The sequence below is a fragment of the Cavia porcellus genome, unplaced genomic scaffold (genome assembly GCF_034190915.1).
Source record: "Cavia porcellus strain 051 isolate PalLab524CR breed Dunkin Hartley unplaced genomic scaffold, mCavPor4.1 scaffold_26, whole genome shotgun sequence".
NCBI classification, from domain to species: domain Eukaryota; kingdom Metazoa; phylum Chordata; class Mammalia; order Rodentia; family Caviidae; genus Cavia; species Cavia porcellus.
The window spans coordinates 26,637,507-26,650,624 of record NW_026947509.1 but is presented as its reverse complement, the minus strand read 5'-3'; positions in this window follow the sequence as shown (position 1 = coordinate 26,650,624).

The window sequence follows — 13,118 nt, the reverse complement described above, 5'->3', positions numbered from 1 at the left end:
AGCCTTGCTGAAAATTCTATCAGACAGTAGGTATCTCATAAATATTTCCTGAAAAAAATATTTTTACACTATTACAAACAGAATATAGATAGATCATGTATACATAGATGGGTACCAACTATTCCATTTAAACTCAAGTAGCCCTGTAAAATGAAGTGTGAGAAACCAACAGAGAAAATAAGTGCTGTTGTGAACACTCCTACAGTGTTCTAACAGATTTGAAAGGAGTTACATTAAAAGGAGACAATGTGAAATTGAACATTTTGATGATAGAATAATGCTCAATACCAGATAACTGATAAAGGGAGTTATGGTCCAATAGACTTAGATTCAGAAATACAAGAGAGGAGATGAAAATTCTATGGGATTCAAGTAGTTGCTTTTAACTTCTAGAAAAAACTTTAAATGGAAAAAAGAATTATTTGACTTTTAATCCTTTTTCATTATAAAGTTTTTACTTTTATTCAACATTTAAACAAATATACGTGATATCAGGACTTTATGAATCAAAAGATGATGTTTTAGTTGTAATTATTGCTTAGAGAAAAACATCAACTGAATAAATTGTCATTTATACAAGAGCTATAGCAAATGCCCCTCAAGGCAATTCTCTAACTTTGAGTGTTACAAAGCTGCTCCAATACACCAGCAAACATGGAAATTATTTTCTTTGCCATTTTATGCTTGACCTAACCAAATTGGCAACGAATGAAGAAACAGATATTTCTATTAAAAGTGTATGATTTCTCAGCTTTTACTTTTTGGCTTCCCTGCTCAGAGGCCAGTAGAGGGTTTACCCCTATGTTAGGATTTACCTAACATATATCAAGTAGGGGCTGCCCAAATAGCAGGCAGATTCCTCCAAACTGGTTGCAGAAGAGACAATTAATATAATGGCTTCAATATTGTTATGCTTGCTCTGATTACCCTTAAAAAAATCCCCATGTTTTCACCCCCATTAGAATTTTGAAAAGTTGGGAGAGAAGCAGTTCAAAAGCCAGATCCTAAGGTAAAGATGAAAGTGCAAATGAATGGTATTTCATTTCTCTGGAATTGTAGTTTAGTTCCAAGGATAGTCCAGAAGACACACTAGTGGAATAATTTATGGTCTAGTTTCACTTGGTATGGACAGGATACTATCATATCTGTCCCAGTTTTGCAAATCACTAAAGAAATGTCACTAAATATAAGTTGTAGACAGTTAATCTACAGGAGAAAAGCAATGGATTTAGAACCTCTGAAGAACCTAGGGTTTCAATTACAGATATGCATCACCAACTGAAGAAACCTTTTACGTTCAATTATACAAGTTACTTTCCAGTTCCTCCAACTGTAAAGTGGGCAGAGTGACCCTTTCACCAGAAGGTTTTTTTCTTTCCTTAAGGTCTTGAATAAGATGATATATAGGAAATACTTCACCAGAGGCTGACATTTAGGGATTATTGGCTACATACCATGTAAATCAAGCAAGCTAGAAGAGAGTCTTGTTTAGAGGATCATGATTTTTCTAGCTCTGATATGTTTATTTTCTCCTCTAAATATCACTTCATCTCCTATTATGAACTTCATCTCCCATTACGAAAGTAAATCCAAACTTGAAATGATTCTGGTTTTTCCTGAAGAGCAGAGGTGGTTGCTGCTATGATAACTATCAAGAAGTGGAGGAGTATAAATACAATGAAGATTTCTATGTCTGCAAGATGAAGTAAGAATAATATAAGCAGAGGCCCTAGGGAGTGAGCCCTGTCCTGTGCTCTGTGGGAATCAATTTGCCACCACCAGCAAAACAGTGGCAGGAGACTGTTGTGTGCTGATTCTTTCCTCTCCTGGGGCCTATCTCCTCTGGAGGCCCTTGTTACTTTCTTCCTGTTTTCTAGTAGAGTAGAAACTATTATCTTTTCCATACCCAAGCTTCTCAGGAATGACATGAGATATGCATAATCAGTCTCCAAGTGCACTTAGAGCACCTACCAGATGTCTGAGGAAAATTCTGCCAAAGAAACACATGGTATGGTGACTGTCATGCTGGAAATTATTCCAGGGCTTTTAGTGTGTTTCTTCATTTATGAGTTCTGGGAACAAGACCAGAAAGAAGAGATAGGCTGAAGGTGTGATGAGACCTCAGCTGTAGTGTTGTGGGCTACCCGGCAGGAATTCTCTCCTCAGGGCATTTCTTACAAATTTTCTCTCTCTTGGTTGGGATTGGAGCCTGAGAATCCAAATCAGTTCTTGTAATGGCATATTCTCATGGTCCAAGTCATGAATTAGATCCATTTTTGGCTGTGTATCACTGGAGATTGGGCTTTAAGTTTTTCCCATTCCTGGCACAAGTGCAAGTCTTCTGGCAAATTCATTTGCAATCCCTTTGTTCATAGGTATGGAAGGTATTTCATCTCAAGAACTGTTCCATTTTACTTTCTTGTTTAAGCAGGCTTGATATCTCCTCCATCCACAACAAAAAAACCCAAAATTTCTCAACAATGATCCCTGAAACTCAGAAAATACAAAAATGCTGAATGGACTGATAACAAAACTACACTGAGATTTCATCTCACTCCTGAAAGAAGGGCCCAGATCAAGAAAACCACCAACAACAAATGCTGGAGAGGCTGTGGGGAAAAAGGAACTCTCCTGAACTGCTGGTGGGAGTGTAGACTGGTGCAACCACTGTGAAAGTCAGTCTGGAGATTTCTCAGAAAGCTGGGATTGGAAGTCCCATTTGACCCAGCTATTCCACTTCTAGGCATATTCCCTGAAGAACTGAAAGCATCATACCACAGTGATATATGTGCACCCATGTTTATAGCAGCACAATTTGTAATTGCCAGATCTTGGACACAACCTAAGTGTCCATCAACTGAGGAATGGATTTAAAAATTGTGGTATTTTTATACAATGGAGTACCACTCAGCTATAAAGAATGATCAGATTGAGATATTTATAAATAAATGGATGCAGCTTGAGACCATACTCATAAGTGAAATAAATCAAACTCACATGTATAAATACCAAATTGTTTCCCTAGTGTAAGAAAGGATAAGAATACATAACAGTATGTGGTAATCATGATTCCCAATCATATTGGTTTGAAGCCATATAATGTTTTCACTCATTAATTGGAATGGTTTTAATCTGGGTTGTTCAATTTTATTGTCTGTGATAGTATGAATAGCTATTTTGAAGAAAATAAGACATCATAATAGCTAGTGCTGATTTAATATCATCTTGTTTTGAAGTCCCATCAAGCTGTTGTTCGATTATATTTTACTATATGCAATAGTATAAACAAAAATTTTTATAGGCAAATAGAAACTGCTGTTCATTTTCTTTAGCTGGTTCTAAATACCCTGTAATTATTTTATTCTCTTGAAGGGCTTCACACTGTCTTGATATGTTTGATGCTATAGTATACAAAGTTATACTCAAATAATTCAAGGAAGGAGACACTATGGTGACCACTATTATGTCAGGTTATCTGGTGGTGAAACACAATGATGCTTAAATTGTTCAGTTCTGACCTGTGTTGTTCTGTTACTAAGTCCTCTTTTATCTCAATCTCCCCCTTTTTTTCTCTTTTTTTTAAAAAAATAATTTATTTTTTCTTATTTTTTTAATTAAGGTAAAACTAAATTAAAAAATAGTGAGATGTATTATAATAACTTTTTTGTTTTCCTATTAACCTGATTTGAACCCCTGTATTGCTCTCCCCATCTTGTTCTGACTGATTTTACTATATTCTGTTTTGTTTGATAGTATCAAGTTTGAGGGTGTAGGCAACCACTTTGAAGGCAATAAGATTTACTCTGATGCCCATTATAGTTTTATTATCTTCTTTTGAAGACCTGTAAGGTCTCCAATGTAGGTTTTATTGGTCTTGTTCTATACTGTTCAATTCTATTATACCTGATGATATAGGCAACTCTTTTTAAGATAGCAAGAGACAAAATGGTAACAATTGTTGATCATCTGGTATTCTGTTTTTGCATCATGTACTATGTCCATCCTTCTGTTCTGAGTCTGTTTTTGCTCTGTCACATTTGGTTTTTTTTTCTTTTTCTCTTAAAAAAAGCCATAAGAACTGTGGGAGTAATAAAACCCAAAAAGTGTAATTGTTATTGTAAAAAAGAGAGCAAAAGAAAATGGTCTAAAGGATGTAACTGCATGTATATTTAAGTGTGTAGGATAGAAAACCATATTACTGAGTTTTTGTTGGATCACTGAACAGAACTGTCTGCAATCTCACTGTATGAATGTCCACTTTGTATGCTTTAATTTTGTAATTTGAACTACTGTTTCTAAGATGACAATATGTAATCTATTAACTAGTGATTTCTTACTGTATATTTTTTTCTGAAATTCTGTATTACTTGTACCCTACTGCTTTGTTTTGTTGTTTTCTCTTTAAATAAAATAAAATAAAATAAAATTGGGGCACTAATAAAGACAGTACAACTAGGAATAACCCAGAAAGTAATGCTTTCACTGTTGAATTATTTTAAAAATTCAGAAATAATACTAATGACAGTACTCCTCTAACTCTTCTATGAAATTGAAAGTGAAGAAACACTGCCAAATTCATTTTCTTAAGTAAAAATTACCAAATGCCAAAACAAGAAAAAGACTGAACAACAACAGCAAAAACTACAAGCCAATATTCTTAATGAATTTCTGAAAAATCCTCAACTAGATGATTTCAAACAGAATGTAACAAACCATTTGAAAAACAGCACATCATTAACTTCATTTTTGGGATGTAAAAGTGGTACAATATATGTAAATTAGTAAATGTAATATATCTCATAATCAGAAAGAAGCATAAAAATACAATGGAACCAGAAAAAGCTTTCGACACAATACAATATCCACTCATGATAAAAACTCCTCCAGAAACAGGAAGAACTTACTTCAAATTGATAAAAGTCATCTATCAAATCCACAACCAACATAATACCAAATGGAGAAAACTGAAAGCACTCCCTCTAAAATCAGGAAAAAAGATTAGGTGCCCACTCTAACACCCACTGTTGTACTCAAACTTTAGATGAAGCAATTAGGTTATAGAATAAAATTAAAGAAACTTAATGGTAAAGGAAGATGGCAAAGCATGCTTATTTGGAGATAACATGATTCTTTCCCTGACAGATCCCAGAAACTTCACAAAACACTCTTAGAATAAATTGAGCAAAACAGCCAGATCCAAAAACAAAACACAAAAATCAATAGCATCCTTTTACATAAATAATAAGAAAGAAATTAGTAAAATAATTCCATTTAGGTAGCTTTGAAAAAGTTAAATACTTAAGAGTTAATCTAGCCAAAGAGGTTAAGTTCTTCAATAATGAAAACTCTTTAAAAAAAGAGATTATAGAAGACATTGGAAAATTGGAAGATATCTTCTGCTCCTAAATAGGTACATCAATGTGTCAAGCCAGATTGTCGAAAACAATACTTAGATTTTGTGAAATTCCAGACAAAATACCAGCATCTTTATTTTGAGAAAAAAAAAAAAAAACCCTGGAAATAAGCCAACAAGAATCAAGCCCTCCCTGGGAATCAGTGCCATGCATAGGCCATGGGAGACAGCCAGGCACTAGCCCTTTCCCATGAGTCAGGGCCATTCATGGACTGTGGGGGAAGAGAACAAGAAAGTAACAAGAACCAAGCCTCCCCTGCAAGTTGGTGCCATGTATGGTTTGCCGGGGGGGGGAGGGGGGGGAGACAGTCAGACACCAACTTTTCCTGTGAGTCATTGCCATTCTCAGGCTGTGGGGAAAGAGAACAAGAAATCACCAAGAATCAAGCCCTTCCTGCAAATCAGTGTGATGCACAGATGCCGTGCCCTTCCAGGTTGTAGTCTTGGAAACGAGAACAATCAACACCTCCATACACATTACAAGTAATAGGCTGATCTGGAGAAGCACAGGCTGTGATAATAGCTATTGAGGTAAAATGCAATTTAATGCCTGTAGTGTTTAGTATTTCACTGACTTTGTAGGTCTAAAGCTAGTAGTCTGATCATATATTCAGAGGATAACAATACACAGTATAGCATCTATAGGGGATGTTTTTCTGAAAATGGTAGTCATTGTTAATTTCCTATTATCTTGTTTTGAAGTCCTGTACCATTTTCATTGTTTTGTTTGGTTGAGTTTTATTTTGTTTGATTTTATTATATTCAATAATATGGGCAGCTATTTCAAAGATAACAAGATACATTATGGTAGCAATTTTGGATTTACCATTATCTTGTTTATTACATTCATTGTTTAATTTTTATTGGTTTTATTCTATTCTTTTTTGTTTGATTTTTACTATTTCTGAAGATATCTGTAGGTATTTTGGACATAAGACACATTATGGTAGCCACTGGTGATTTCCTACTGTTTTGAAGTACTGTGCACTTACACTGGTTTGTTTTGATTGACTTTATTCTGTTTAGTTTGCTTTGTTTTATTCTCTTTGAAATATAAGCTTAAAAAATCCTGAAACTATAGTAACAGAAGAGATCAAGAATGACAAAGAAATACTGAACAAAAAGAACGAAGTGGGAGGTATTACAACTCCATATTTCAAGTTATGTTACACAGTTGGAGTAATAAAAATAACATATTACTTGATCAACAACAGAATTGTAGCACAATGGAATAGAATAGAAGATATAGAAGCAACAAATACACCACTATACATCTGATCTTTGACAAAGGGATTAAATATTAATAGGAGAAAATACAAGTTTTTATGAGTAGTGTTAAGAAAACTATCATATGTGAAGAAAGATGGATCTACACTCATATCTCTCACACTATAATACAATAAATTCAAGATGGAAGAAGGACTTAGATATATAAACATAAACAACTCTCAAAGTCACATGCATAGTCAAAGACTTCATTAATTAACAGAACCCCAATTCCATAAGAAATAATGCCAAGAATCAACAAATAAGATCACATAAAATTAAAAGCTTCTTCAATGTAAAAGAAACAACCAAATGTGATACCCTACAGAGAGGGAGATTTTTGCCAGCTACTCCTAACAGGACTAAATATGGGCAACTGAAATAAATAGACAAATATTTCTCAAAAGAAGTACAAATGGTCAATAAATACACAAAATAATGTTTGGCATCTTCACATTTTAGAAATACAAATCAGAGAACCCTGCCACCATAGGATCAGCAGCAGCACCTCCCCCTCCACCCTGGTGACCCCTAAGGCTGCAGGATCATTGGTAGCATCTCCCTCTCCACCCCAGAGACTTCTGCAGCTGGGCAAATTGTTGTCAGCACCTCCCCTTCCATCCCAGAGACCCCTGCAGCTGTGAGTTCCTCAGCAGCATCTCCTTTTCCATCCCAGTGACCCCTGCAGCCATCAGATAGTAGGCAGCACCTACTGTTCCACGGGAGAACTCTGTAGCTGCAGATTGTCAGTAACACCTCCGCTTCCACCCTGGTGACCTCTGCAGCAGGCTGATCAGAAGCAGAACCGTCCCTTCACCCTAGAGAACTTGGGAGTGGCAGGATCATTGGTTGCCACTCAGCCTCCACTCTGGAGACCTCCACACCAAGGGATCATTGGCCATCACTCCAGCTCATCCCAGAGACTTCAGCAGCCCATGGCCTATAGTGATTCTGTCCACCACTTGAAGAACCCTGGTGGGTTGCTGGAAGGTTAGGCAACCCCTCATGCACACAGAGAACCTCAACAGACCTCTGACACTGTAGTGAGTTTCTCCCTCAAATAGAGGACCTTAGTGTGTCAACATGAGCAGTGGCAAACCCTCCCTGCCAGCTATAGGAGTTTGACGAGCCCAGCAAGAGTGTAGGTATATCCTTCTTCCATATAGAGAACACTGGGTGGGTTAAGGAAAGCACCAACAAGGACTCCTCCAACCCAGAAGAACTTAAAGGAGTCTAGGAGATCCCCAGTGACACAGTAGGGTCCCAGCTGAGGAGCACAATATAGACAGGTAAACCTGGCAGCTCGGAACAGTCTAAAGCCACAATAACAATAGTAGCTAAGGGTTGTCTTACATCAATATTCCTAGGCTAGTTGGCCTAGGGAGAATATAAGACTCACCCAACAGGCCCTGCAGGAAGAATTAGGTGAATGGTTCCTCCCCTTCATTGTGAAACCCAGCAATTGGTCAAACATCACCCGCCCAGTAGGTCCTTAAGACACAAATGATGACCAGCTGAACCTAGTGGGATTCAAAAGACCAAAATATTAATCAAAGTGAAGAAAGTGACAAAATATAAAATCAAAATATAATCTCAAATGTCCATTCCATCAGGAACAAACACAGGAGACCTGAAATAGAGGACTTTATAAATCATACACCTGAAATTTCTGAAAAGATAGCAACCGGAATAAAGAAACAAATCCATGAGGCTATAAAGGAAATAAGATTAGAAATAATCTCTCAGATAAAGAAAGAAATGACAACCTTAATAAAGGAGTTGCTTAGCATAGCTAGAAAAGTCATAGGCATAAAAGTACAGGAGCCTTGGAAAATGATGGAAACATTGAATGAACAATTGAGAAAATAAACAGAATATATAAAACAAATTAAAAGAAATATTATAATATTAGGTGAAGCCATTTGAATGAGGCTGAGGACAGAGTTTTGGACCTCAAAAACAGGTTCATGGCTAGTGATCATAAAAGGAAAGAATTTGAAAAATAGCAAGTGAATATGAAATAACAATTGAACAGCTCGAAGATGATGTGAAGAGAAATGATATAAGATTGATAGGCATCAATTAAAATTCAGGAGTCAATGCAAATGACATAAAAACACTATTCTCAGAATAGCAGAAAATTTCCCAAGCATGAGAAAAGAATCAGATATACAGATTAGTGAGGCATATAGAACACCAAACAGCATCACCAAAATAAATCTAAACCCAGACATATAATAGTTAAGATCCCAGTAATCCAGCATAAAAACAGAATACTAAAAGCTGTTTGGAGAAAAGACACAACTCACCTGTCAAGGAAAGCCCATTAGAATGACAGTAGAGTTTTCATCACAAACCCTCAAGTTAAAAAGAGCTTGCAGTGAAGTATTTCAAGCACTGAAAGAAAACAACTCTGAACACAGATTGATGTACCCTGCAAAATTTGTTTCAAAACTGATGGAGAAATAAGATATTTCCATCATAAAGAACAACTGAAGAAATTTATGTATACCAAGCCAACAATAGAAAGAATACTGAAAGATGTACTAGAGAGAGACAAAAATACATGCAATTCCCAGGGCAAGCAATTAAGGGAAAAAAGTAGGAAATCAACAACAGGAAAATAAAATGACATAGGCATACCAGGATATATCAGTTATATCCATCAATGTAAATGGCCTAAATTTACCAATTAAAAGAAAGACTGACAGAATGGATCAGTAAACAGGATATAACAATAGGCTGTATACAAGAAACATATCCGAATCAAAAGGAAACTCATAGACTAATGTTAAAGGATAGAAAACAATGTTCCAATATGACAGGAACTCAGGAAAAAGCAGGGATAGCTAGTCTGTTTTTAGGCAATGTGAACTTCAAACCAAAAATGATCAATAGAGATAAAAAGGTCACTACATACTTGTTAGGGGAAAAAAATCAAGAGAAAGAACTAATAATCATAAATACATATGCACCAAATACAGGAACACTCAACTATGGAAGACAAATACTAATAGACATGAACAACCAAATATGCAACAACACAATTGTAACAGAGAACCTCAATTACCCATTGTCCCAAAGAGATAGATCAACTGGAAAGAAATTTGGTAAAGAAATAACAGAGTTGAATCAAACCTGTGAACAAATGGACTTAGTAGATATTTACATAGTGTTCTACCCAACAGCATCACAATACACATTCTTCTCAGCTGCACATGGAACATTCTCTAAATTAGACCATATACTAGCCCATAGAACATGCTTAAGTAAATGCAAAGAGATTGAAATTATCCCATGTACATTATCTGATTAGAGTGCATTGAAATTGGAAATTGTTGGAGAAACTGCAAAACCTATATAAACACATTTAAATTAAATAACCACCCCTTGAACAACCAATGATTTACAGATGAAATTAAAGAAGAAATTAAACAATACATAAAATTCAATGAAAATGCAGATACAAGGTATCTAAACATGTGGGACACAATGAAAAGGGTGCTAAGAGGGAAATATATAGCAATGAATTGTCACATCAGAAAAACAGAACAAGCACAAATAAACATCCTAATGCTACACCTCAAGCTTCCAGAAAAAGAAGAGCAAGTCAATCCAAAAGTGTTGGAGACCGCTATGAAATGGCTCTGAGCACGATTTAAATTTTACTAATTGGCTTTTTATGTCTATCTGTGAGTCTGTCCTAAGCCTAGGCCCCTTGCCTGGTGAAAGGAGTTGATTCATAGTAAGTGAACCTCTATGAATCAAGGGTCCTGGCTGAGGCCTGTAGTGGCCTGTGCGGCCAGAGATACCTCAAAGGACAAGATAAGGCCACAGCTGTGGACACTGTGGCTCCAACTCTAATTTATTTTTATTTTTATTTTTTTTCCAACCCCAATTAACAAGGTAGAAACTGCAGCTGCAAAAATTACTCCTACTGTCTCACTTCTACCATGTCGTCATGATAAGACAGTGCTATTAAACTAACTTGATTCATGACTTGGATATGTCCTTGAAGTGACTCCCAAGGTCCTGCTCATTGCCTGTGCCTTCCTCAGTTTCTCTGCCTTTTGTCCTTGGTCCTAATATAAGTGCACTGATCCAGAAAAGCTTTTGTCTTAACCCTCGGAGTCTCGAGCTTAATTAAAGCGTTTTGATCTTCCTGGAGCCCTAAAAATCATACAATTTGTCTCTTTTTATTTAACCTCCACTGTACACTCATTTGGGAGACCAGGGATCTAGATAAGGACCCAATACCAAAGCTCATAGAAGAGAGGAAATTATAAATATCAGAGCGGAAATTAATGACACTGAGACTAAGAAAACAACATGAAGAATTGTAGAGTCAGTTCTTTGAAAGAATAAATAAAATTGATAAGCCTCAAGCCCACCTTATAAAGAAAAAGCTCAAATTCATGCAATAAAGAATGAAAAGGGCAAAATAACCACAGGTCCCATGGAAATTCAGAAGATCATGAACACCTACTTTGAAAATCTTTACTTACATAGGATAGAACACAGAATAAATGCACAAATTCCTAGAAATGTATGAACTATCAAATCTGAATCAAGAATATATAACAATTTTGAGCAATCCAATATCGGGTACTGAAATTGACAGTGTGATTAAAAATGTAATAACAAAGAAAATCCCAGGTACTGATGGATTCACATCTGAATTCTACAAGAAATTTAGAGAAGATTTAATGCCAATACTTCACAAACTCCTTAATGAAATTTAAAGGGAAAAAAATCCTCCCTAACTCATTCCTGGAGGCAAGTATCACTCTGATACCAAAATCAGAGAAAGACCCCCAAAAAAGGAGAACTAAAGGCTAACTTCCCTAATGAACACTGATGCAAAAACGCTCAATAAAATACTGGCAAAGAGGATACAGCATATCATCAAAACGATTACACATCATGACCAAGGGGGATTTATATTAGGAATGCAGAGGTTTAACATACACAAATCAATAAATGTAATACATCACAATAACAGAGCCAAAGACAAAAATTAGAAGATCATCTCAATAGACACAGAAAAAGCTTTTGATAAAATCCAACACTTGTTCATGATAAAAACCCTATACAAACTCAAAAAAGATAGTATCTACCTCAATCTGATAGGAGCCATCTATGACAAACCAACAGCCAACATTATACTAAAGGGACAAAAAAGGAAAGCTTTTGCCCTAAAATCAGGAAACAAGAATGTCCACTATCATCATTGCTATTCAATATAGCTCTGGAAACATTAGCCAGAGCAATCAGACAAGAGAGTACAATAAAAGGAATAAGGATAGGAAAGGAAGAAGTTAAATTATCACTATTTGCAGATGACATGATATTCTACATTGAAGGCTCTAGATACTGCATCAAAAGACTACAAGAGTAAGTAAGGAAATTCATCTATGTAGCTGGATACAAAATCAACACTCAAAAATCAATAGCACTCCTGTACACAAACAATAAATTCACTGAGAGAAAGTTATGGAGTTAACACCTTTCACAATAGCATCCAAAAAAATGAAATACTTAAGAATCAACCTAAGAAATGATGTAAAAGACCTATGTGCTGAAAACTATAGTACTCTAAAAAGGGAGATTGAAGAGAATGTCAGAAAATGGAAAGATATCTCCTGTTCTTGTTAGGAAGAGTCAACACTGTGAAAATGGACATACACACAAAACTATTAAGCAGATTTAATACAATCCCAAAGTGCCAGTAACATACCTTACATATCAAGAGAAAACATTCCTAAAATTCATTTGGAAAGAGAAGAGACCTAGAATAGCAATCTTAGGCAACAAAAGCAAGGCAAAAGGGATCTCAATCCCTGATTTAAATTATACCACAAAGCTACAGTGATAGAATCAGCATAGTACTGGCAAAGAAATAGACCTCAGGATCAATGGAACAGATTAGAAATTGCGAACACAACTACAAAAGCACTCGGCCACCTTATATTTGACAAAGAGGATAAACATGTTCACTGGAAGAATAGCCTCTTTAATAAATGCTGTTGGAAAAATTGGCTTTCCACAAGCCAACAACTAAAACTAGACCCATGTGAATCATCTTACACTAAATTCAGACTTGCACAAAAATTAGTCACAATTAGTAAGTGCTCATGAAAGGATCGTTTATTCTTGCTTTTTTCACCATATTTCTTCTGCCAGTTAAAAATAAGTCTATATTTATTGTTAAGTAGAGATATACATTCCAAATCTGCTACTTCTGACTTTCAAGTATGGGCAGTAACATCTCAGTTAGAACAGATATTGCTTGTAAATACAAATGTGATAGATGGTAATTTGAATTAAAGGATCTGGTTGTTTCTATTTGTACTTTTTTCTTTTTTTAACCTTTAATAACTGTTCATCCATTTTCCTGATGTCATTTAATTAATACTCAACCTCTAGTAAGGTCAACCCA